At 39.8% G+C, this 22160-nt stretch overlaps 1 protein-coding gene across 1 annotated transcript in view; it reads left to right on the forward strand.

The window, feature by feature from the left end:
- The window catches only part of LOC108550741 (acetylcholine receptor subunit alpha-like), a 155315-nt gene that overhangs the window by 23955 nt on the left and 109200 nt on the right, over positions 1–22160 (forward strand). Inside the window, 1 exon segment of the mRNA XM_017904579.1 lies at positions 15482–15534. The gene's annotated coding sequence lies outside the window, so the exon portion shown is untranslated.

Below are 22160 nucleotides of genomic sequence, written 5' to 3' on the forward strand. Positions count from 1 at the left end.
CAGGATCAAATTTCGATCCACGTTTACCAGGTACACACGATCCATGCATAAAACATGGAAACCCTTTCCCCTCAGAACGCTTCTCCAAGAATCGTCGCCAACTTCGCGAGCCTCGTTCGTCGAGGAACGTCCAAAGGCTTGAACCGCGACGAATCGAGCGCTGTATTCTCCTCGAGTTTACTGAAACCACCACCGTGGAGAGAAAAAAGGAAGAGAGAGAGAGAGAGAAAGAGAGGAGAGAGAGAGAGAAAACAGACGTTCATTCGAGAGTGGAGGCTGTACGCCGCTTACCCTTCCACTATTAATTGCCAGCGACGCGTTCCCCTTTCTGAGGAAAACGCGTCCAAGACGAGTGACGACGGCTCGTTGACTCTCGGGCCTTAAAACCAGGGAAAGTCGCGCTTTTCTCCTCGTCGCATCAACAAGTTTGGTTAATTATGAGGCGGCGGGGCGAGCTGCCGCCGTGAGAAAGAAGCACGAGCGCGTTTGTTGACTTTTCATCGGCCAGACGTTTTAACGGGTCGAGATAAAACATTTTTGGGAGTTCTTTGGATCGGCTGTTACTGTGCGAAAGAGTGGTTAGTAGGAATAGCGTAGAGTGATTAACTTTGAGGGAATAGCGAGAAAAGAGGAGATTGACCTCGAATTTTTGCGAGGTATTTCCTGTGGATCGTTACAGGGAAGATAAAGTGGTGAAATAATTTGTGACCTTGAAACAAAAGAATTCGAGTTGGTTGCGAGTTTAGAAGAGAAAGGGGTGCCAAGGGGTGGCAAGAATAGGGTAGTGTGATTACTATTGAATAAATAACAAGAAAACAATACAGTGATGTCAAGGGACGTGTTATTGAAATGGAAAGATGGAAAATCTGACTAGGAATTTTTACCAGAAATTATTTTTTAATAGAAGTTTGCATAATTATTAATTTTATGCTTCATTGTGAAACAGTAAAGTAATTGGCTACCACGAGATAAAAGAGTTCAAGTTCGTTGTGCCTTTAGAAGGGAAAAGGGTGCCAAAGGATGGCAAGAATAGGGTAGTGTGATCACCCTATTGAATAAATAGCAAGGAAACTATGATGATTTCAAGAGACGTGTCATTTAAATGGAAAGAAGGAAAACCTGGCTAGCAATTTTTACTTTCTATTAGAAATTACTTTCTAAAAGAAGTTAGTTTAATTAAGAATTAATAAAGCAAGCTACCACGGTATGAAACATTACAGATACTCCGCAGCTACAGTAGATATAAATAACGAGAATAGGGTAATGCAATTATTACGTATTACCTAGATGAACAGCAAAGTTTTTAACGAGTAATATCGGTAAAAAATTAATTTGTTACAATGTTCATAGCAGTGGCTTGATTAATCATGAGCCAGCGAGACCAGCTACCATCGAGAGATATCAGAAACTGGATACGCGTTCTGGCGTCTTTTGCTCCGATTATTTCCCAGGTTAAAACCGTATAGATAACGAGTGTAAGATTCTATAATTATCTCCCAACGAATAACGCAGAAAAATATCGGATCCGAAGAAATATGCGAATTTCCGATACGAAACTGGCCGAGAAATATCGGGTAACGCGAAGAGCAGCAGGAGCAACCCTACACAGGTGCAAATTCGAGCCATACCGATATCTCGAATTTCATCGACTAACTTCCTTTCCAATCGTTATCGTTTTAATTGCAAATTGGGGATTGCAGGAGGCAATTTTTCCTACACAGCCGCCACAAACGTTGACCGGCGATAGGTTTTTGGCCGCGCGAATCTCTTCTCAGCGGTGAGCCTGCTTTCCGAATGCTCTAGTTAGCTTGCTCCAAGGGATGGGAAATTCGGAACGACAGTTCGGATAGGAGTTTTCGCTATGCAAAGTATCGAATATTTTATTAGAGCGTTCCGAGTGTCGCGTTTCCTCCGCATATTTCATACCGGTTCGCCTAATGTCTTCGATGTTCGCTGGCTTCTATACGCGAATACTGGCTCAATCGATCTGCCGGATCGCGGAAGATCGCGAAACTCCTGTATCATTGCGATACCAATCTTCGACCAACTTTTCATTCTTCGAGATTCGCTCTCTTTCGAAATTGAAATTGGAAGACTGGTGAACTAACGCGACGCCTGCGAGAATGGAATTGTTGGGAGCCGTGAGTTGTCATGGTGGATGGAGCACACTCTCAGTTTGCTCGACCATTTGAGATACTGAGCATATATGGATATGCAATAAAGGATACTTTCGTGTTTGTGTATGCTTTATTACATTGGTAACTGTTGTCATTTCGATTGTGATATGTATGTGTTATACTAAGTGTTTTGTATGCATGCTGACTGAGCTCTGTCTGAGTTCTGGTTAGCTTCTGATGTATTTTGTTCGAGTTCTGTACGATTTCTGCTGTGTTTTGACTGAGTTCTGTACGATTTCCGATGTGTTCCGACTGAGTTCTGTAAAACGTCTGCTATGTTCTGTCTGAGTTCTGTAAAACGTCTGATGTGTTCTGACTGAGTTCTGAGTAACTTCTGTAATGTCTTGTCGTGGACACTTTCGCGTTTGTGTATACTTTATTACACTGGTAATTGTTGCGATTTCGAATGTGATGTGTATGCTTGAACTAAGTGTTTTATATACGTTTTGTCTGAGTTCTAGTTCGCTTCTGATGTATTTTCTTCTAGTTCTGTATGATTTCCGATGTGTTCTGGCTGAGTTCTGTAAAACGTTGGATGTGTTTTGACTGAGTTCAGTAAAACGTCTGATATATTCTGAGTTCTGTCAAACGTCTGATATGTTCTGACCGAGTTCTGTAAAACGTCTGATATGTTCTAACTGAGTTCTGTAAAATGTCTGATGTGTTCTGACTGAATTCTGATTGACTTCTGTAAAGTCTTGTTGTGTTCTATCCGGTGTCTTTTCAAATTTGTTTTAATTGGTTAATAATGGATAACAGTGGATGAAAGATAGAGGTTTTGATTAGACATGTTTCTTTCGAAAGGACCTTTGATTGAGAAGTGGAAAAGTGTCAAGGTAGTTTCCCTTTCGATAATGTTTTAATTAATATCGCGATTTATGCATAGATGTCTGTTCGTAGCTTCAGTGGGTCAGTCACACGTGGGTCCAATCTATTGGGTTTGCCTACAGACCATAAGCTTGTACGTAGTCCATACCTTTCTGTTAATTATATTGCTCAATCCCCTAGAAGGGCGGTAAGACATGTCTTGCCTTCCGTGTTGCCATCGCAACAGGAATATCCCGATATTTCTACTATTTCTGACAAATCGATTAAATTATAGGCTGTTACACGATGTTTCACGATTCGTATTCCCGTTTACATCGACTTTCTAAAAAATTCCGCTTATATACACGCGAATCCGCTCCGCGTTTCAGCTCCCCGGCCCTCGCAGCTTCATTTTCCCGAAGCCCTCGAATCCTCGTTTTTCCCCCTAAAACACATTGGGTCGTTGGTCCTGGAGGATTAAAACGTTTTTTGAAACGCGGAATATCCCAGTTCAGACCGCACGGATCCTCCCGCGACGTCGTTGGCATGCCAATGCTCGCGCTGCGCTTAGTTCCAGCGGAAAGCAGATGCATGCGCGAGGAACAAAGGGGGAGGAGAAATGAAAAATAAAATGGAAAATAGAAAAATTGCACGGGCAGAAGGAAAACCCTTGCGCGTGTTTGCCGCGCGAGGAAAAGGATCTTTTTATCGAACTCGCCCTTCCGTCAGTACCGAGCAGGTACTCCGATTTTTATTTACTCGCGTTCAATAACATCGAGTCGTTCTCGAAACGAAACGTCGGACATTTTCAGCCGCTCGAAATGCAAATGTTTCGCGAACGTTTCATACACTTCGCCGTTCTATTTAATGTTCCCGTGGTGGGATATTTTTCCCTTTTCTCCCGTTAGCAAACGGGAACACTTTAATTTCAGCAAAGAGACCTCTTTCCTTTTCTCCGTCTTCCATTCTGCCTTTCTTTCCTTTTTATTCCTACGTTTAAATCTTACATTCGTCTCTGAAGATATTAATTAGTGTATTAATTAAAGAATTAATTAGAAGCATTAATCGGAGTACACGAGAGAAGGAAGATTGGTTGAAACAGGTGCATAATCGCGAATAGCACGAGTCTCATCCATGGTCCGTACGTGTGAAAAGGCTCGAAAAGTAGCGAAATCCTCGTGGTTCAGTCAACAGGATCTCTAAACAGGGATATATGAGCCCTTCACTGCACAATATTTGCAGTTTTTGAAAAATCTCAAATATAAAAAGTTACGACTATACCAAGTGCTTTGACACTTAAATTTAAGATTTTTCAAAAAGTGGAGTTAATCCATTTGTGCAGTGAAATCATGTGGCTCATATATTAGTCGTTTGCGTACCACGAGCCGCTTTGCAGTCTTCAGATTTCGTGTCGAATAAACCCGGGGCATTTGACAGCGATACAAAGAATTGACAGTACGCTCACAATTTGCTGAAACGCACTTATTTTTAGTTTAGCTACACATTAAGCAATTCCGTAAGTTACGTTGTGGCAACTTTATTAAACCAAACGTATTTTCATTTAATTCTTTGGGTGCGAACAGCGCCTTTAGTCGCTCAACCAGAGTTTGTCCCTTCGAGCGCACAACGTCTTTAGTACCTGCCCAGTAACTGCCCACTAATGCCCATTAAATCGTTCGTTTTCGAATGAAAAGATTTTTTCACATAATCGAATATAATTCACCGCGCAGTTGATCTTCCACTGTCACGCCAGCTGTCCAGAGAGCAATTCATTTCTGAGGCCTCCGGTTAGCGAAAGGGTTAAACAAAGACGTTGAAATGAGCGCTATAGCTGTCCTCGGCTATTTTCGACACAAAATCAAACGAGCGCTATCGTTTTCGATCGTGTTATTTGAAAACCCTCTGGTACGCAAACGGTTAACCGTTTGAGTCCCAAGCAGCGCGATCGCGCTGAACTTTGCTGATGCACGTACGTCACATAGTACCAACAAGCGCTATTGCGACGATTGGGATTTTTCGACATAAAATTAAACAAGCGTTTGGACTTCTTCGCACTCGATTAAGGCAAGCGTTATTGCGCTGTTCAGGGTTTTTCGACCGTGTTCTTCCGAAAGCCTGAAGCGCTGCTTGGGACTCAAACGGTTAAACTCGGTTGCCGAGGTTGCTGGCCTCTTAACACCCGGGAGCAGCCATTAGTCTGCGCTATGTTCCTCGTGGAATCAATGCGGAGTGTCACTGCTGAGAAACGTGCACACGATTTCGTGCAGGAGCATGCAAGTTTTTCGATTCGATCTAGCGAACCTGGTCATACTTCAAACGGCTTCTGTCGCTGTGTAAAAGGATCTGGGTTGAAGCTGGGTCGAGTCTGGCTGGATCTTGAATGCGTTATTGGAATACTTTTACAAGTGGGTGTTAGAGGTATCGGACCAAGGATGGGTTGGAAATACAAATTTTTAGACGATCCTTTAGTGGATCGAAATATCGTCAGCTATCGTATTACCTGGCTCCCAGAATAATTATATCGGAATGGATAGTTTGGCCTTTAGATCCCGGTAGAATATTCACGAGATCCTGCACATTTGCACAGACTGTCTCAATTCGACAAAAGCTCCGTTCTATTCGCGGCGTGTCTAATTCTCGCGCAGCCTAATTTTAAATCCCGGCTGAAAATAAATTCGCCCCATCATTGAGTGCCATAAAAATGGCCCCCGATGGGGTGGGATTTATCGTAATGGCGCGCAACAACCACGGATTTATCGCGAACGGCTGACCAGATAAATTTTCGCGACGAATTTATCGCGCGGCCAGTATCGCGGCGCTAAATCTCGCGGGATTTTGAAAAGTTGCTGGAAAAATATCGAATTTCGACGTGTCGCGAGCGATCGATCTTCCACGGGCCGTGTGGACTTTGGATTCCATGAGTGTAAGGTGGCGTAGAAACTGGGACTTCGGCAAAGTTCCGAGCGTGTGTCGATCCGGTTCGACAAATTTCACCCCGAAATAACGTCGCTCTGGAGATTAAGGAGACGGGATTCAAAGCGTATTGACCGCCTTCGACCTCAAAGGTGGTCAGGGACCTCGAATTATTGGAGCAGACTTTTTGCGTCGCGCCTTTTGCGTCGTCCTTTGGCGAATGAACGAAAGAATCACGAGGATTCTAAGGATAATATTCATAATCCTAAGAAAAATCTTGTTCGTCGCGTTTCAAAAAATCCACCCTCGCTCCTCTCAATCTTCGAATTTTACGCGTTGGAGAAAGATTCTCCAATTTAAAATTAAAGTTAATTATATTGAATTAACATACAAAAATATTAACCTTTTGCACTCGACTATTTTTTGGCTAGAGAAGAGTAGAAATTCAAAGATTCTCTCCTAAAAAGCTGACAATACTTTTTTGAGCAGTGAATAAAGAATTGTGTAATAATAGAATTGTAGAATTATTTGATTTCGATACCTCGCACACTGTTACATTGCGTTAAATTTGATATATTAATTAATATCGATCTTCCAAATTTTATGAAATTGTGACTAAAGGTCACCTCTTGAGTGCAAAGGGTTAAAATATGGTATTGCGAGGATTGAAGGACGCTAACAGAGGAAACAGTATTAACCCTTTGCGTTGAACGATATTTTGGCTAAAGAAGGGTACGAGTTGAAAAATTTTCTGCTATAAAGCTGATATTTTTTGAGCAGCAAGTTAAATGTTATCGGTTCGCTTTCCTCTATTTGCAACTGCAACCAATTCTTGCGATTTTCGTTCTTTTCGTGATTGTTTTGTTATTGGCTTTTAGGACTCAAATGTATAATTTTAGTCCGTCGTGAGTCGATGTGTCAGAAGATAGGGACGAAACGTATATGTGATAAAACTGCAGCAAATTTATATAAATACAGTGAATCGTGGTATAATTATTTTAAATTTATATAAATAATATATCAGACGTACAAAAACGCAAAGGTATAACTGATCAGTTTTCTAACTTTCATATTATTCTCCAGTTGCAATATATTTTTAAGTAAGGGTGCAAGGGAGAGTTAGAGTTGAGAGAAACTTAGTGTAATATTTTAGTTAAATAAATCTGTTTTGTTATTAAAAAGCAGTGGTTGTTTATTAAACGCGGAGGATTACTGTCTGCATAGAATTAATCTAGCTATAATCCTACATATAGTTATGTATAATTTAATTAACCCTTTGCACTCGAGAGGTGACTCTCAGTCACCATTTAATCAGATTCTAAAGATCGACGTTAATTAATATATCAAATTTAAAATTATCTAACGATGTGAGGAATGTCGAAGAAAAATAATTTTACATCTTAATTTGCATATGATTCCTCATTTACCATTTTAAAAATATCGTCGACTCTATGACAGAAGGTCTAAGAATGACTATTTTTCTGTAACGAAAAAGTCGTCGAGTGCAAAGGGTTAAAATTAGTTTAATTCTAAACTAACGAGAAGAATCCATAATAATTCATAGGAATCCACATTCGGAACTCTGAATAATCCTAAAACACTTCGGTTTGCAGAACAAAAAGGTCAGTGTCTTCTTCGAGTTCCATAAATAATGAAAAGTTTGTCGAAGTCTCTCTTTCTCGGATATTTCAATCGTCGATAATCCCATTGCATCCGGCATTTTACGTGCTTTAATTGGACGAAGAGTTCATTTCGAGTACCTTTCTCGAGCTGTCTTCTAATCGCGGAGAGTCCTTTTCGGAACGAGTTTCCAGGTCTGTCGGGTGGACGAAGAATTATTTTCGGAAGTGATAGTAGCGATTAAACAAAGTCCGAGTGATCCGCAAGGTTGTGGAAACACCCCCGGCCACTCGTCCTTCCGTGGCTTGATTGATACTTTGTTAGTGCCGTTAGGTTCGTGTGTACTCGCCCGGCGTAGTATATGGAACTTTTTTTATGAAACTTGGGAAACTGTTCGGAATTCGAATCCACTTGTACGAGTTCTCCTCTCTCGGTCAGACCCAGTGGTCATTCGGGGATATCCACGAGGGTCCACTTGGAGAGATCCCGAGAAAATGGGTGAAGAAAGAATTGCGGTCGCCCATCTTTCCCGTGGATATGGCCCAGTGAATATTCGCTTTGAAGATCCACGATCTTTCTATGTTTCAGCCCAAGTGCCTACTTCGCGACGTTCGCTAATGGAATTTTTAATTCATAACCATCGACTAGTGGAATTTAACATATTTTCTGCAGATATATTCTTTTTTCGATATTTTAGGGAGTCCGATGGGCATCCAAGGGTGTTTAATTCTCGGGGCCATTTTATGAGTATGGTTGTCGTTGGAATTGGTACGAAGTTGCGTTGTAGTTTTTGGTATAATTGAGTGAATATTCATCTTAATAAAGATGGCTGATTTTTCTATATTTCGTTTGAGCTAAAGTTTTAAATACATTTTGGACGCCATTTGCTAATGGAATTTCTTATTTATGGTCATTGATGGTGGAATTTTAGATATTTCGAGGAGATATATTTGTTTCTTTTGTTTTTTGAAGGGGGACTATTTTACAAAATTGGAAAGTGGAATTCTAGGTTTGTATTAAGTATTATACAATTGAAGGAATATTTGTCTCGAAAATCGTCGATTTTTCTATCGTTGTATAACCATCAACGAAGAAATTTCAAATTTCCTCTTATTCAAACTATTTATTGAAACCTCTGATTGGTTTATAAATTAAAATAAACAATTTTCTAAATTATCCTTACGTTCTTATGCTATGATATTTGTTATGTTACAATTATTTGTTACAGTTATTGTTTACATTAACATTAACAAAATTATTTTGTTACAGTCATTATTTTTTACAGTTATTTGTTACAATTATTTTTCTATCGATGTATAATCATCGACGAAGAAATTTCATATTTCCCCTTATCCAGAGACAGATAAATCGTAAAACCATTTATTGAATCCTGTAATTGCTTTATAAATTAAAATAAATAATTTTCTAAATTATCCTTGCGTTCTTACGCTGTGACATTTGTTATAACAATTATTTTTCTATCGATGTATAATCATCGACGAAGAAATTTCAAATTTCCCCTTATCCAGAGACAGATAAATCGTAAAACCATTTATTGAATCCTGTAATTGCTTTATAAATTAAAATAAAAATTTTTCTAAATTATCCTTGCTATGATATGATATCTGTTATAACAATTATTTTTCTATCGATGTATAACCATCAAATTTCAAATTTCCCTTTATCCAGAGGCAGATAAATTGTAAAACCATTTATCGATACCTCTGATTGCTTTATAAATTAAAATAAAAAATTTTCTAAATTATCCTTGCTATGATATGATATTTGTTATAACAAGTATTGTTACTTATATATATATGATTTTTCCAAGATACGTGAATTTTTCACCAAATACGATTATCATAACTCTTATTAATAGGAGAAAAATTCTCAAAGATAAGAGTCCCGGGTAATTAGCATTTTCACAAAATCTTCGCTGTCAGAGGCTACTCGGCCGCGAGAAATGTACGTCGCTAACCGCTACTTCCACCTACGGATTAATCCTTGCAAACGTTCCCGGTACACTTTATCTCTGAAGACTAACAGCTCCACGATTCCCGCGTTCTCCATAAAAAGATCATATCCCGCTGGCAAACGGATCAACCCCTGTGCATTAAAATTCGCGCGGAGGCTGGCACCGTTTCTTCCCCTTTTTTACGTTCGAATCCTCGCATTCGGGTGCGAGCGTCTGGCATCTGGTAAAGAATGTTCGGCCCTCGGCCCTTTCTGAAAACACATTTTCAAGAGAGATGTAAAAGAAAATGAAAAATATCGATCGGTGGCCGAGGGTACGCGTTATCCACAACGCAGTCAGGTCTGGCACACGGTGTATCAGGGCGAGTAGAGCCGCGCGTGCATGTTCTTGAATATAAAGTCTGGCCAGAGTATCGGGGTTGGTTCGATTTCATTCCACTCTCCCTTGCTTTATCTCTGTTCCTCCCGATCGCGTAATAAATATAAGCTTGCTTCCCGTTCGTTGGGAATGAAGACGTGTCGCGTGTCGGATTCCCGGTACGTCACTTGCAGTTTATTATTGTCGCCAGGGTTGAAGATGGCGCGAAGAAGAGAAGAATTCTCGAGTTAGAGACGTCGGGAGTTCGGTGTCCTGTGAATCCGAGTTTGAGAATGTTCGAGATAGAGATATTTAGCGTTTTAGAATTCGCGAGAGTTGCAGGAAATGTTCTCGCTATTTTACTCTTCGTGAAAAAGTTCTTATTAATAGGTAAGCGTGCAGATAAGTTTGCTCGCGTTTCTTTAAAACAACGACAAAGATTATTGGGAATAATGTTTCAATACGAGAGCTATTAAGCGAATTTACTAGACTTTTTGGTAATTGAAAGCATACAGCTACTTAGGAAAAAATTAGCATCGAGAGTTAACGTTTCATAGGGGATTTTTGTATATATTTGGTTATTTTTGTTATGTCAGGTTAATTAATGTTATTCACGTGTATTGTTCTAATATATATATTGATTTAAATAATTTTTGGAATTAAGTTTATTCCGAATTACGAATTCGAAATTGCGTGCTGGCTCGTGAAATCAAAATGGCGTCATTTAGCCAATTGCGTGAAGATCATATTTAATATTAATACATAACGTAATATAAATAACGTTACTATCGAATTACGAATTTCAAATTAACCGCTCGTCTATGGACGCAAAATGGCGTCTTTTAACAAACAACAAACGAATCGAATCTTTTATTAATACATAACCTAATATAAATAACGTTCCGTCCGAGTTACAAATTCGAAATACCCGCTCGTTTACGGAAACAAAATGGCGTTGTTTAACCTACCGAGTGACGGTCGAATTCATTATTAATATGTAATATTATTCGAATTACGGATGCCAAACTGTCCATTGACATAAAATGGCGCCGGTTAGTAGAAGACACACGATCGAATGCCATGACAGAAATTAATCTCTGCGTTTTTCAAATTACGAATTCCAAACTGTCCATTGACACAAAATGGCGCTGTTTAATAGAAGACAGACGATTGAATCCCGTGACAGGAATTGAAATACGCATTTTTCTAATTACGAATTCCAAACTGTCCATTGACACAAAATGGCGCCGTTTAATAGAAGACAGACGATCGAATCCCATGACAGAAATTGAACTACGCGTTTTTCGAATTACGAATTCCAAACTGTCCATTGACACAAAATGGCACCGTTTAGTAAAAGGCAGACAGATCGAATCCCATGACAGAAATTGAAGTTTCGCGTGGACTGGTGGCCCATAGTAAGTTCGTTGACGGCATGAAAAAATAAGTATCGCTCGATTCGGTTCTCGGGAAACACTCATGAAACTTTCATACACTTTTTCGCCGTGTAAATACGTAGCTGGCCGGTGGGGACGGCGCTCACGCGCCTCGTGCCCGGATACATTATTAAAGTATCGAGTGAATCTGCAAATACGCGAGACGCGTCAATATCCCGTTTCATTTTTAATTACTTCCGGCTACGTACGCGCGGCTCGAAATCATTCGAAAGGTAAATGAATTTGTCGGTTGGGCTAATTCGATTATCCCTCCGGACTCGCAACGCGAAACGAGATCGACTCACGGTGAAATGTTGATTGCCAGGCTGTGCAAGAACGATCCTGTTTATTCGCCACCATTTTTTATCCACGAAATTAATATCGTGGCACTTGCAAGCGTTTCCCTCTAGATTCTTGACGCGATAAATATTTGCGAATGCCGAAATAGGAAATACCAGGAAATTCAATATTTAATTCGTATTCGTTTATTTTTCTCCACGTTGCACATTCGAAACTAATCTCTGTTTCGGTATACAGATTAAATTTTGTTTTTTAATACCAGATGAAGATAACCGTAGATACATGCTCATAAGTACAGTGTACTTTCTGTAATTAATTATCCTATAAAACACGCTCTATTTGTATTCCTTCCGCTTTTATAATATAAAAATATTGTTATTTTTCATGATCGATTCCTTTCTATTCTACTCTAAAATTTCATAATTCTATTCTACTCTATTAAAATTTACTCTACCAACACCTAATCCATGTGATTTAAGACAAAAAATCCCCAAAAGTCGATTTTTATAGGGTTACAATTATATTCCTTTAAATCTGTAAACTAATCGATACCTAACCTAAAAATCTCTCGTCTTTTCATTCAAACATTCGTATTTTCGCTAATGACACATTCGATAAAAACGGCCTTAAGCATTTATGACACCCCAACACCTAATCTATGTGATTTAAGACAAAAAAGTCCCAAAAAGTCTATTGTTACAGTGTTACAACGATATTCTTTTAAATCTGTAAACTAATCGATACCTAACCTAAAAATTTCTCGTCCTTTCATTTCATGTATATTAACAAAAAGAGGAAACAAAGGTACAGATACTTTTAGAAAATGGACACCAACTCAATATTTCAGCCATTCATTTCCCATGAATCAAATCGATGAACTCCACGAAAATAAAATATATATTTTATCCCTAAGATAAATAGTTAATGATCATATCCTGTACGAACAGCGTTGATGTTACAATAGTTATTACTAATTATTACAAGATTCCAAATTTACCTAAAAATCGAGATATATGATATACAATTTAAAATTGCATTACAATATTATTGTAACATATTATTTCTTATACCACTAGGGAGATGAGTAACCAAAATGGCAAATATACGTCATCAGGAGACTCCATACCAGTTATATATTGCTTCACTGTCAATATGGAACACAATCATGATTCCAAAATTCATCGTAAAAAGTTCCAAAATCGCTGTTCACCGTGTTCACCCCATTTTTTCCCCGCGCTGTGTCACGAATTCTCATATCGAGCATCTGCCAGGATAATGGCAAGAAAACTGCGGTAAGAATGAGGTATGATCTATGCTCGATCGTCGGCGGGAGAAACACAGACCGCGTAACGATGATGTTCGTGCCGTGTTACGATCGCAATTTCACCGGCCATTAACCCCCGACCCGCAACCCTTTCTGTAATGCATCCTTCGTGATATAGTGGTTTATTAAGGACGGTACGGAAATACGTACAGCCGGCAGAGAAACTTTTAGCCGGAGCAATCTTGTCCGTCGTTATGGATTCCCCGGGAACTTTTCATTTTCCTCGACACTTTTAGCCCGCGGGGCCGTGAATTCGTGGATGAAACCGCAGCCCTCTCGCTTCGAGAATTCCGCGTTGATGGCGTGCGTAACGCGCTGCATATGGGGATGGATGGGACGTACCGGTTGGTGTGGGCAAAATTGCGCAGCAGAGTAGGTTGATTTCGGTAGAATGGAAACCGAGGTGTGTTAAATGCTTAAGGCCGTTTTTATCCAATGTGTCATTAGCGAAAATACGAATGTTTGAATAAGAGGACGAGAGATTTTTAGGTTAGGTATCGATTAGTTTACAGATTTAAAGGAATATAATTGTAACCCTATAAAAATCGACTTTTGGGGATTTTTTGTCTTAAATCACATGGATTAGTCGTTGGTAGGATAAATTTTAATAGAGTAGAATAGAATTATGAAATTTTAGAATAGAATAGAAGGGAATCGATCATAGAATTGTTCAGATTACGTGGAATAAACGATGGCAGCCTGAAATATGAGAAATAACGATACTCCTATATTATAAAAGCGGAAGGAATACAAATAGAGCGTGTTTTATAGTAGACTAAATAAGTATACACTAGAAAACGGAAAATAATACCGTGATTTGATTATGAAAGGCGAAAAATAAAATGGAGTAGAATAAGCACAGCATAGAAAAGAATAATTCTATGGCAAGGATTTAGACACACGAAATGCACGAAGATATTATAAGACGTATTATTCAAGGTAGAATATAATGGAACGCAATACAGTTGGAGAGCAGAACAGGAAAATGGCGGCGTAATTAAATTACGGAGCGATGATGAGAATGAGATATGCGTCGATGTAAAAAGAAATAAGAAAATTGTAAATGTAGAAGAAATTTGGATCGCACTGCTTACACGGATATTGCTAGAACAATTCCCTAGACCAGGAAACACAACAGTTCCATTGAATTTTTAGGGGGAAGAGAACGGAGCATATTTTGAGTTAGAAGAGGAAGAAACAGAGCGTTGAATCGAACGGATTAGGTATCGGTGGAATAGACGAGACTAGGGTAGTACAGAGGCAACGAGAAAGAACAGCTAGGTTTAGCCGTAGAATATATTTTAACGTGGGATAAAAGCGAATAGAGTATTGAATAGTGCGAATTAATTATCGGCAGAGCAAACGAGCGCGGAGTAGAATAGGAAAAATAACAATGCGATTGAATTATGAAATAATAGAGAATACGGTAGGGTGGGTGTGATCGGATAGAATGGATAGAATGGAATGGGATAGAATGGGACGTTAAACAAAGGAATTTGCGATCTACCGTGACTCTTAAAAAGGAAGAGAGGGTTGAGCAACACCGAGTAAACTAATAGGAAAAATAACAATGCGATTGAATTATGAAATGACAGAGAATACGTGTTGGATAGGGTGGGTGTGATCGGATAGAATGGATAGAATGGAATGGGATAGAATGGGACGTTAAACAAAGGAATTTGCGATCTACCGTGACTCTTAAAAAGGAAGAGAGGGTTGAGCAACACCGAGTAAACTAATAGGAAAAATAACAATGCGATTGAATTATGAAATGACAGAGAATACGTGTTGGATAGGGTGGGTGTGATCGGATAGAATGGATAGAATGGAATGGGATAGAATGGGATGTTAAACAAAGGACTTTGCGATCTACCGTGTTTCTCAACACTAGAACTACCGATCTTTAATGGGTACCTAACTATAACGTGCACAGATTATAGTAATTTCAGCGGTACGATAAATATGAGTGAATATATCGATTACAGTTCTTTCTTAATACGAACTGGTACCAATTTTATTCTTAAAGCAGGTGTATGTGTTCGTTGATTGCAAAAAGGAAAATTCTGGGACCAGTCATTTTCACTGGGTTGGTAGTTCTAGTGTTCAAAAGGAAGAGAGAGTTGAGCAACACCGAGTAAAGTAATAGGAAAAATAACAATGCGATTGAATTATGAAATGACAGAGAATACGTGTTGGATAGGGTGAGTGTGATCGGATAGAATGGATAGAATGGGATGTTAAACAAAGGAATTTGCGATCTATCGTGTCTCTTAGAAAGGAAGAGAGGGTTGAGTAACACCGAGTAAACTAAAGAAAGCATATTGTTCGATAAATTGTCTTAAAGCAGCGCCGAGTCTTTTCTGCACTCGAACCCCAAAGGGATTTACACCGACATGGCAATTCTCACAAGTCTTCGCTCTTACCAGAGGATCCTCTCCTTTTCTCGTATTCTTCCTGGGTGCTCTCGGTTATTTTTCCGGCAATGGAATAGGACGCGAAGGAAATAATTAAAGATGGTGATCCATAAATACCTGTCTCTATAAATGATACGTTTTATTGTTTTCTGTTATAGGTAGCCGTCCAATAGCGGTGCTTCCAGGCGTTCACACGTCGACAGAGCCTACGGTAAGAGAGTCAGTTACCTTCGTGACGCAGTCATTTAGAAGAACTGCGTCATCGTTAAATTTGTTATATGACAGCGACGAAATGGACTTCGTCTGTCTTGGCTTGATCACTCTATGTGGATAGTTATGCAGTCGTAGCTAGATCGGGATAGGAACTTGATTTGGTCAAATATGGATTTGGTCAAACGTATTAGGGTCCTAATATTTTTCCTATTATTGCTAGTCGAATACATTTTGCACTTATGGTTAGTGTAAGGGGAGGAGAATAGAGGGCTGGGTTAATATGAGTCTATCACTCGGTGGCCGATTGTGCTTTATTCTGTTTTATGATATTCACACGCCCCGCTCTTTTCTTTTGCATAAAACTTCCGCGGTCCGCTCATCGAGCTGCTCTTTTAAACGTGGGCCTATTTTGTTAATACTTTAAGTGCCCAGCCCGGTTTGCTTGCCTTCCCTTCAGGCCAAGATTCGACCGTCAAGTGGATCACTGGCGGCGGGCTAAGTGTTCGTTAAACTCGGAGATACTGTACCAATTGTTAGAACGGGAATTCCCAAACGTTAGGTCCAAAGATGGCGAAGAATTTAACACCAAAAGCTAGCACCTTTTGGGCCTAGTCTGGGCCGGTCACTGGGGATCGGCCGGGCTCGAACGGAAAGTCTAGCGCCAGTACCTGAGGATGGGCCAGGTCCGAATGGAAAGTTTAGCGCCGGTCCCTGGGGAGCGACCGGGCCCAAACGGAAAATCCAGCACCGGTCACTGGGAATCGGCCGGTCCCGAACGGAAAGACTAGCGCCAGTTTCTGGGGACCGGCCGGACTGAAACGGAAAGTCTAGCGCCGGTCCCTGGGGGCATTAGGCCCCAGGGGGCACTTAACGCGTTAATCTGCCGCGCAGATCAAGCGGATCGCCGCTTCGTTTTGCTCACGTCACTTTATCAGTAACCGAAGCTCGTATACTCTTACATACTCTTACATTAGTTCGAAGCCAAGATATACAAAAATTTTATTTTTCCGAGAAGTTGGTTACCCCTAGCTACCACTGTCCCATTGGGCTACCAAACGTTACCTATCTTCCGACTATGTGTCACCTGTATTTCAGAAAAATTAATCTTTACTTTAAAGGTTTGATTAGCTAAGCCTTCGTATCTTCTACGAACATAAACTAACCTGAAATTTGATCCAAAATTTCGTCCAAAATTTCACAAAAGATGGTACGCAAAATGCTTTTTGTAATTCCATCTGAGTCAAAGAAGAAATCTCGAAGCAGACGTCTATCATATCCATATCGTATGCACAACATGGTCTAAGCAAATTCATAAACTCGCCTAATAAATTGGCCCGGACGGAAGTGGTCGTTAATCAGTCACGAGGGTAACAAGAATCGAGGAATCGGTCTTAACGCTCGCAGCTCGTTCCGCGGTGAACTTATCCGAATAAGGTAGGATACTCGACTGGGAGAAAGGAAATTGCTCGAACAAATTGAAAAGCGTGGACGCCCCCATTAGGCCGAACGAGTCCCGGCTCGATTTTACGGACCGTCGGAATTATACTTTCAAAGTGCTTCACGGGGCACATCGCTGCCTCGCCCCGAACCTCCAATTCCTCCTGTTCGATCGTCGGTCAGCGACACTCAGGATCCATATCCTCGCCACCTTTTTTATGACTGTTTCACGCGACTAAGGCGTAGAAGGTTGTTCTACTTTCGTCGAGAGAAGAAAATGATCTCATAAATATAGCTTTCCTCTTTGGGAAGTGTTAGGGGTTCAAGGCGCCGAGTTGAAGAACATTCTCCGACGTTATTTACAGCGATTTCTCATGGCTAGAACGCATGGTAGATGTTGTAGTAGACTTCAGCCAGTGTTTGGTCACAAGTGTCTATAATTCTGGGTGTTATAATTCTAGCAAAGTCAAAAATTGCGAAGAATATGGTGTCATAAATATAGCTTCCGTTATCAGCAAGGATTAAGTACCAATCTTAGCTGAGGATCTCTATGACAAAGTTAGAGGTTCGAGGGCTGGCTTATGGTCAGAGCTGGAAATTTTCTAACAATATATTTCTAGCGGTTTCTCACTGCTAGAACGCATGGCAGATGTTATAATAGACTTCAGCCAGTGTTTGGTCACAAGTGTCTATAATTCTGGGTGTTATAATTCTAGCAAAGTCAAAAATTGCGAAGAATATGGTGTCATAAATATAGCTTCCGTTATCAGCAAGGATTAAGTACCAATCTTAGCTGAGGATCTCTATGACAAAGTTAGAGGTTCGAGGGCTGGCTTATGGTCAGAGCTGGAAATTTTCTAACAATATATTTCTAGCGGTTTCTCACTGCTAGAACGCATGGCAGATGTTATAATAGACTTCAGCCAGTGTTTGGTCACAAGTGTCTATAATTCTGGGTGTTATAATTCTAGCACAGTCAAAAATTGAGAAGAGCATAGTGTCATAAATATGGCTTCCTATATCAGCAAGGGTTAGACGCGAATCTTAGCTGAGGATCTCTATGATGAAGTTAGAGGTTCGAGGGCTGACTTATGGTCAGAGCTGGAAATTTTCCAGCTATATTTACAGCGATTTCTTATGGTTGCAGTACGAAGTGGATTTTATAAGAGTTCGAGAAGTTAGAAGTTCTACAGGGATGGAAAATCACGAAGAAAATAGTCTTATAGACGTAGCTTTTCTTTCTGTAGAGAGTTGGATATGGATTTTAGCTTAAAGATTCAAGTACCGAGTTACAGTCAGAGTAAAAAATTTTCCAACGCTGTAAATTTTAATAAATTTATAATAGTAATTATATAATAATAACAATAGTAATAATTCTGAAAAATTTATAATAGTAAATTTTGACAATACGTACTTCACACGAGTTTAAAAAATTTTTAATTACAAGTACCTACGGTTATTCTGTATATCATAAAACCACGAAGAAGAAATAAGTATAGTTATAAATGTAGCTTTCCTTTTTAGAAAGAGTTGGTACGAATTTTGAGCGAAAATGTCTATGAAGAAGTTAGATACAAATTTTGAGCGAAGATCTTTAATTTTAAGAAGCAGTTAGATGTTCGAATGCAGACATATCACGTCTGGAGAATGAATAGATCCAGCGAGAGTTGAAAATTTCCTAGAGTCGTGTAGAACAATCTCCTGCAGTTAGAATGCATCTTAGATTTTAATAACTCGTGTTATACACGAGTTGAGGAAGTTCCGAGTCGCGAGTACCCACGATTACCCTGCATGTCAGAAATTCTATTAAGATGGAAAACCACGAACGAAGCTGTCGAAAATCCACTGTGCACGGTTTCATTCCCGTCTATGTTAACTCGACGAAACTTCGACCACCGCTTGGAAACCACCCTGTACATTCCCTATAGCCCCCCGCTTTTCGATGTTCCATCGATACAAGTTTCCCATTAGCCGGCAAGCACGATCTCTTTGTACCTCTCTTTGTACCACGTTCTCTGATAAGATACACGCATTACCGATATTTTTCGCTGGGGCAACGATTTTTGATTAAAACTCGCGAAGCACGAAGAATCGATGGAAGTGGCCAAGGTGTAATCCAGCTTCGCGAAGACACGTCTTTTATTAAATTAGCTCCACTAGAGTTATCGCGATTGGACAACGTGGAAGAAACCTCGATGCACCCCTGTCCTTGCGGCGACAGGGTGTGTTCCCGTGCGTGTGTGGATGTAGCAGGGAAGTTAGCAAACAACCGCGGGTTCAACATCGATTACCACTTTACGCAGCGACTGGACTACGTCGATGATGCTTATTCGTTTGGTACACAAGCTTTGGTTAAACGAGACACGAGTACGGCTCGCGGAAAGTGGATTGGTCAACACGGAAGCAGCGCCTCTTTGTTTTTCGTTCTTCCGATGCCGGCCCGCGTGGCCGTTCGAGGCAGCCGCTTCCGGTTTAGAGGGTGAAAATTAAGCCTCCGGGGGATGGGGCGAGTTTGTGTTTGGACCAGATTGCGTGTCTTTTTAATTCCACGATTGCTTTCGGTGATTATTTAATGGCTGAGATTGGTTAAGGGTAGTTTCAGTATTTCTGGCTTTGATCCGAAGTTAAATATTTTTCTTTATGAATTTTTAGTTATTTAGAAGGTGGAAATTAAGTTTCGAGGAATGGGGTGAGTTTGTGTTCGGACTAGATTGCGTGTCTCTTTAATTCGACGATTGCTTTCGGTGATTATTTAATGGCTGAGATTGGTTAAGGGTAGTTTCAGTATTTCTGGTTTTGATCCGAAGTTAAATATTTTTCTTTATGAATTTTTAGTTATTTAGAAGGTGGAAATTAAGTTTCGAGGAATGGGGTGAGTTTGTGTTCGGACTAGATTGCGTGTCTCTTTAATTCGACGATTGCTTTCGGTGATTATTTAATAGCTGAAATTGGTTAAGGGTAGTTTTGATATTTCTAGTTCTGGTCCGAAGTTAATATCTCTGTTTTTGAATTTTTATTTATTTAGAGGGTGAAAATTAAATTTCGTGGGGTGGGGTGAGTTTGTGTTCGGTCTAGATTGCGTATTTTTTTTAATTCGACGATTGCTTTCGGTGATTATTTAATAGCTATGATTGGTTAAGGGTAGTTTTAGTATTCGTGGTTTTGATCCGAAGTTAAATGTCTCTATTTTCGAATTTTTATTTAATTAGAGGGTGAAAATTAAACTTCGAAGGATGGGGTGAATGCATATTAAAACCAGATTGCGTGTATCATTTCAATTTAATAAAGAATTTTAGTAAAGTTTTAATGATTAGTATCGATTCAGGGTAATTTTACTATTTCTGAGATGAAGTTCATATCAGAAATTATTTAAATGAAATGAAATAAAAATTAACCCTCAGTCAAATCAACGTCTCATCCAGAACCCTTTATTCGCTTATAAAAGCGAAGAAAACTTTAAAAAATATATTTTCCAACACCCCACACCCCGTCACAGTCAAACCAACGTCTCATCCAGAACTCTTGGTTCTCTCATAAAAGAGAAGAAAGCTCGCTTAAAGGAAAATAATAAAAGAAAATATTTTCCAACACCCCTGGTCACAGTCAAACCAACGTCTCATCCAGAACTCTTGGTTCTCTCATAAAAGAGAACAAATTTCGCTTAAAGAAAAGTAATTAAAAAAATATTTTCCAACACCCCTGATCACAGCAAAGCAACGTCCGACCGAAAACCCTTGGTTCTCTCATAAAAGAGAAGAAAGCTCGCTTAAAGAGAAATAATAAAAGAAAATATTTCCCAACACCCACTCACAGTCAGACCAGCATTCCATCCGGCACCTTGCCTCCCTTTCCTTCCACGTAAATCAGCCATCGTTGGCCAACTATTAAGTAGCAAGTTCCCTGACAGACCTCCACCTTCTCTCTTCCTCTCACCCAAACTTCCAACCTGCTCTCTTCCTCTCACCCAAACTTCCATTGTTCCTAGTTTGAACGTCAGTTTAAATACCGTGGCGCGACGTTCACCATGGGGGACGTTTAAAGTATGGTTACGTGCATTAATTTAGACGAAAACTGGCTCATTTGATCCCGCTGTCCGATAGAAAATAATTATTCCAGCTGAGATATATATCGGCCGGTGACGATGGGCATGGACGATAACGACGCCGCACGGTAACGATGATTCTCGGCTGGAAATAATTATCCACGGGGCGTGTCGAAATGGACAAATGGTTCATCGAGTATGGAAACTCTCGAGCAGAGTCGTGCACTTAATTGGAGCACATATTAATTACGCAATTTCCATCGGAGGATTATATTGTTGCCATACACCGGGCTTTAGGCTTACGTTCATCCCGCGTACCCAGGTTCGTTTCCGGTCCCACCTGGTTCCTTCGATCTTAGCTTTGGCCCCTAATCGATGAATACTTTCGAAATACGTGAAAATATACATCAGGGGCAGATTTAGGTTAATTTTTTCCTTTTTAGGATTCAAATCTAGGACCTTGTAGAAGTTAAACATTCTTTTTAGAAATTTTGGAAGTTTGATATTCTTGAAAGTCGCAATTCTAATTTTATTTCGTAGCAGGAAGGCTTTTACGTAGTTTTTATTGGCTATAGTTGAATAACAATAAAAATTATAAATATAAACAAAGAGATGAGGATATACAAATTTTCGAAACTCGTGTTTTGAATTTCAATTGATACTTTTGGTCGTTGAAATTTAGAAAGTCCTTTCTTCAGATTAAATTCGACTCTTTCTGGTATTTTCGCCAGGTCTGACCATCTTCATCTACACCCCAGTGCCATACTTTATCCTATCTCGATAACCGTAGATATAAACTGTGAATCTCCAATTTCTTAATCCAAACTCCTTCCTCCTAATGCATATACAAATTTTCAGACACCTTGTTTCAAGTATAGAAGGAACGTCTATCGGGACGTTTTCCATAAATCCTCGATCATTGGGAACTTTCTCGGGAGTGCAAGCAGCCGTAACCCAAAACCGTGGAGAAGTGGAACAGTTTTAAAAACAACATCGTCTTCCGATATCCTTTACGGAACAAAAGAAAGTCCATAAGAAAAAAGAGAAAGCCTTGTATCCACGGATCGAAGCGAAAGAAAGGCATGACGAGGCTGGGTGGTCGCGATGCCAGTGGACACGAGGCAAGACGACTAGGCTAGTTAGCC

This window comes from Eufriesea mexicana, unplaced genomic scaffold (genome assembly GCF_001483705.2).
Source record: "Eufriesea mexicana isolate 0111107269 unplaced genomic scaffold, ASM148370v2 scaffold474474846, whole genome shotgun sequence".
NCBI classification, from domain to species: Eukaryota; Metazoa; Arthropoda; class Insecta; order Hymenoptera; family Apidae; genus Eufriesea; species Eufriesea mexicana.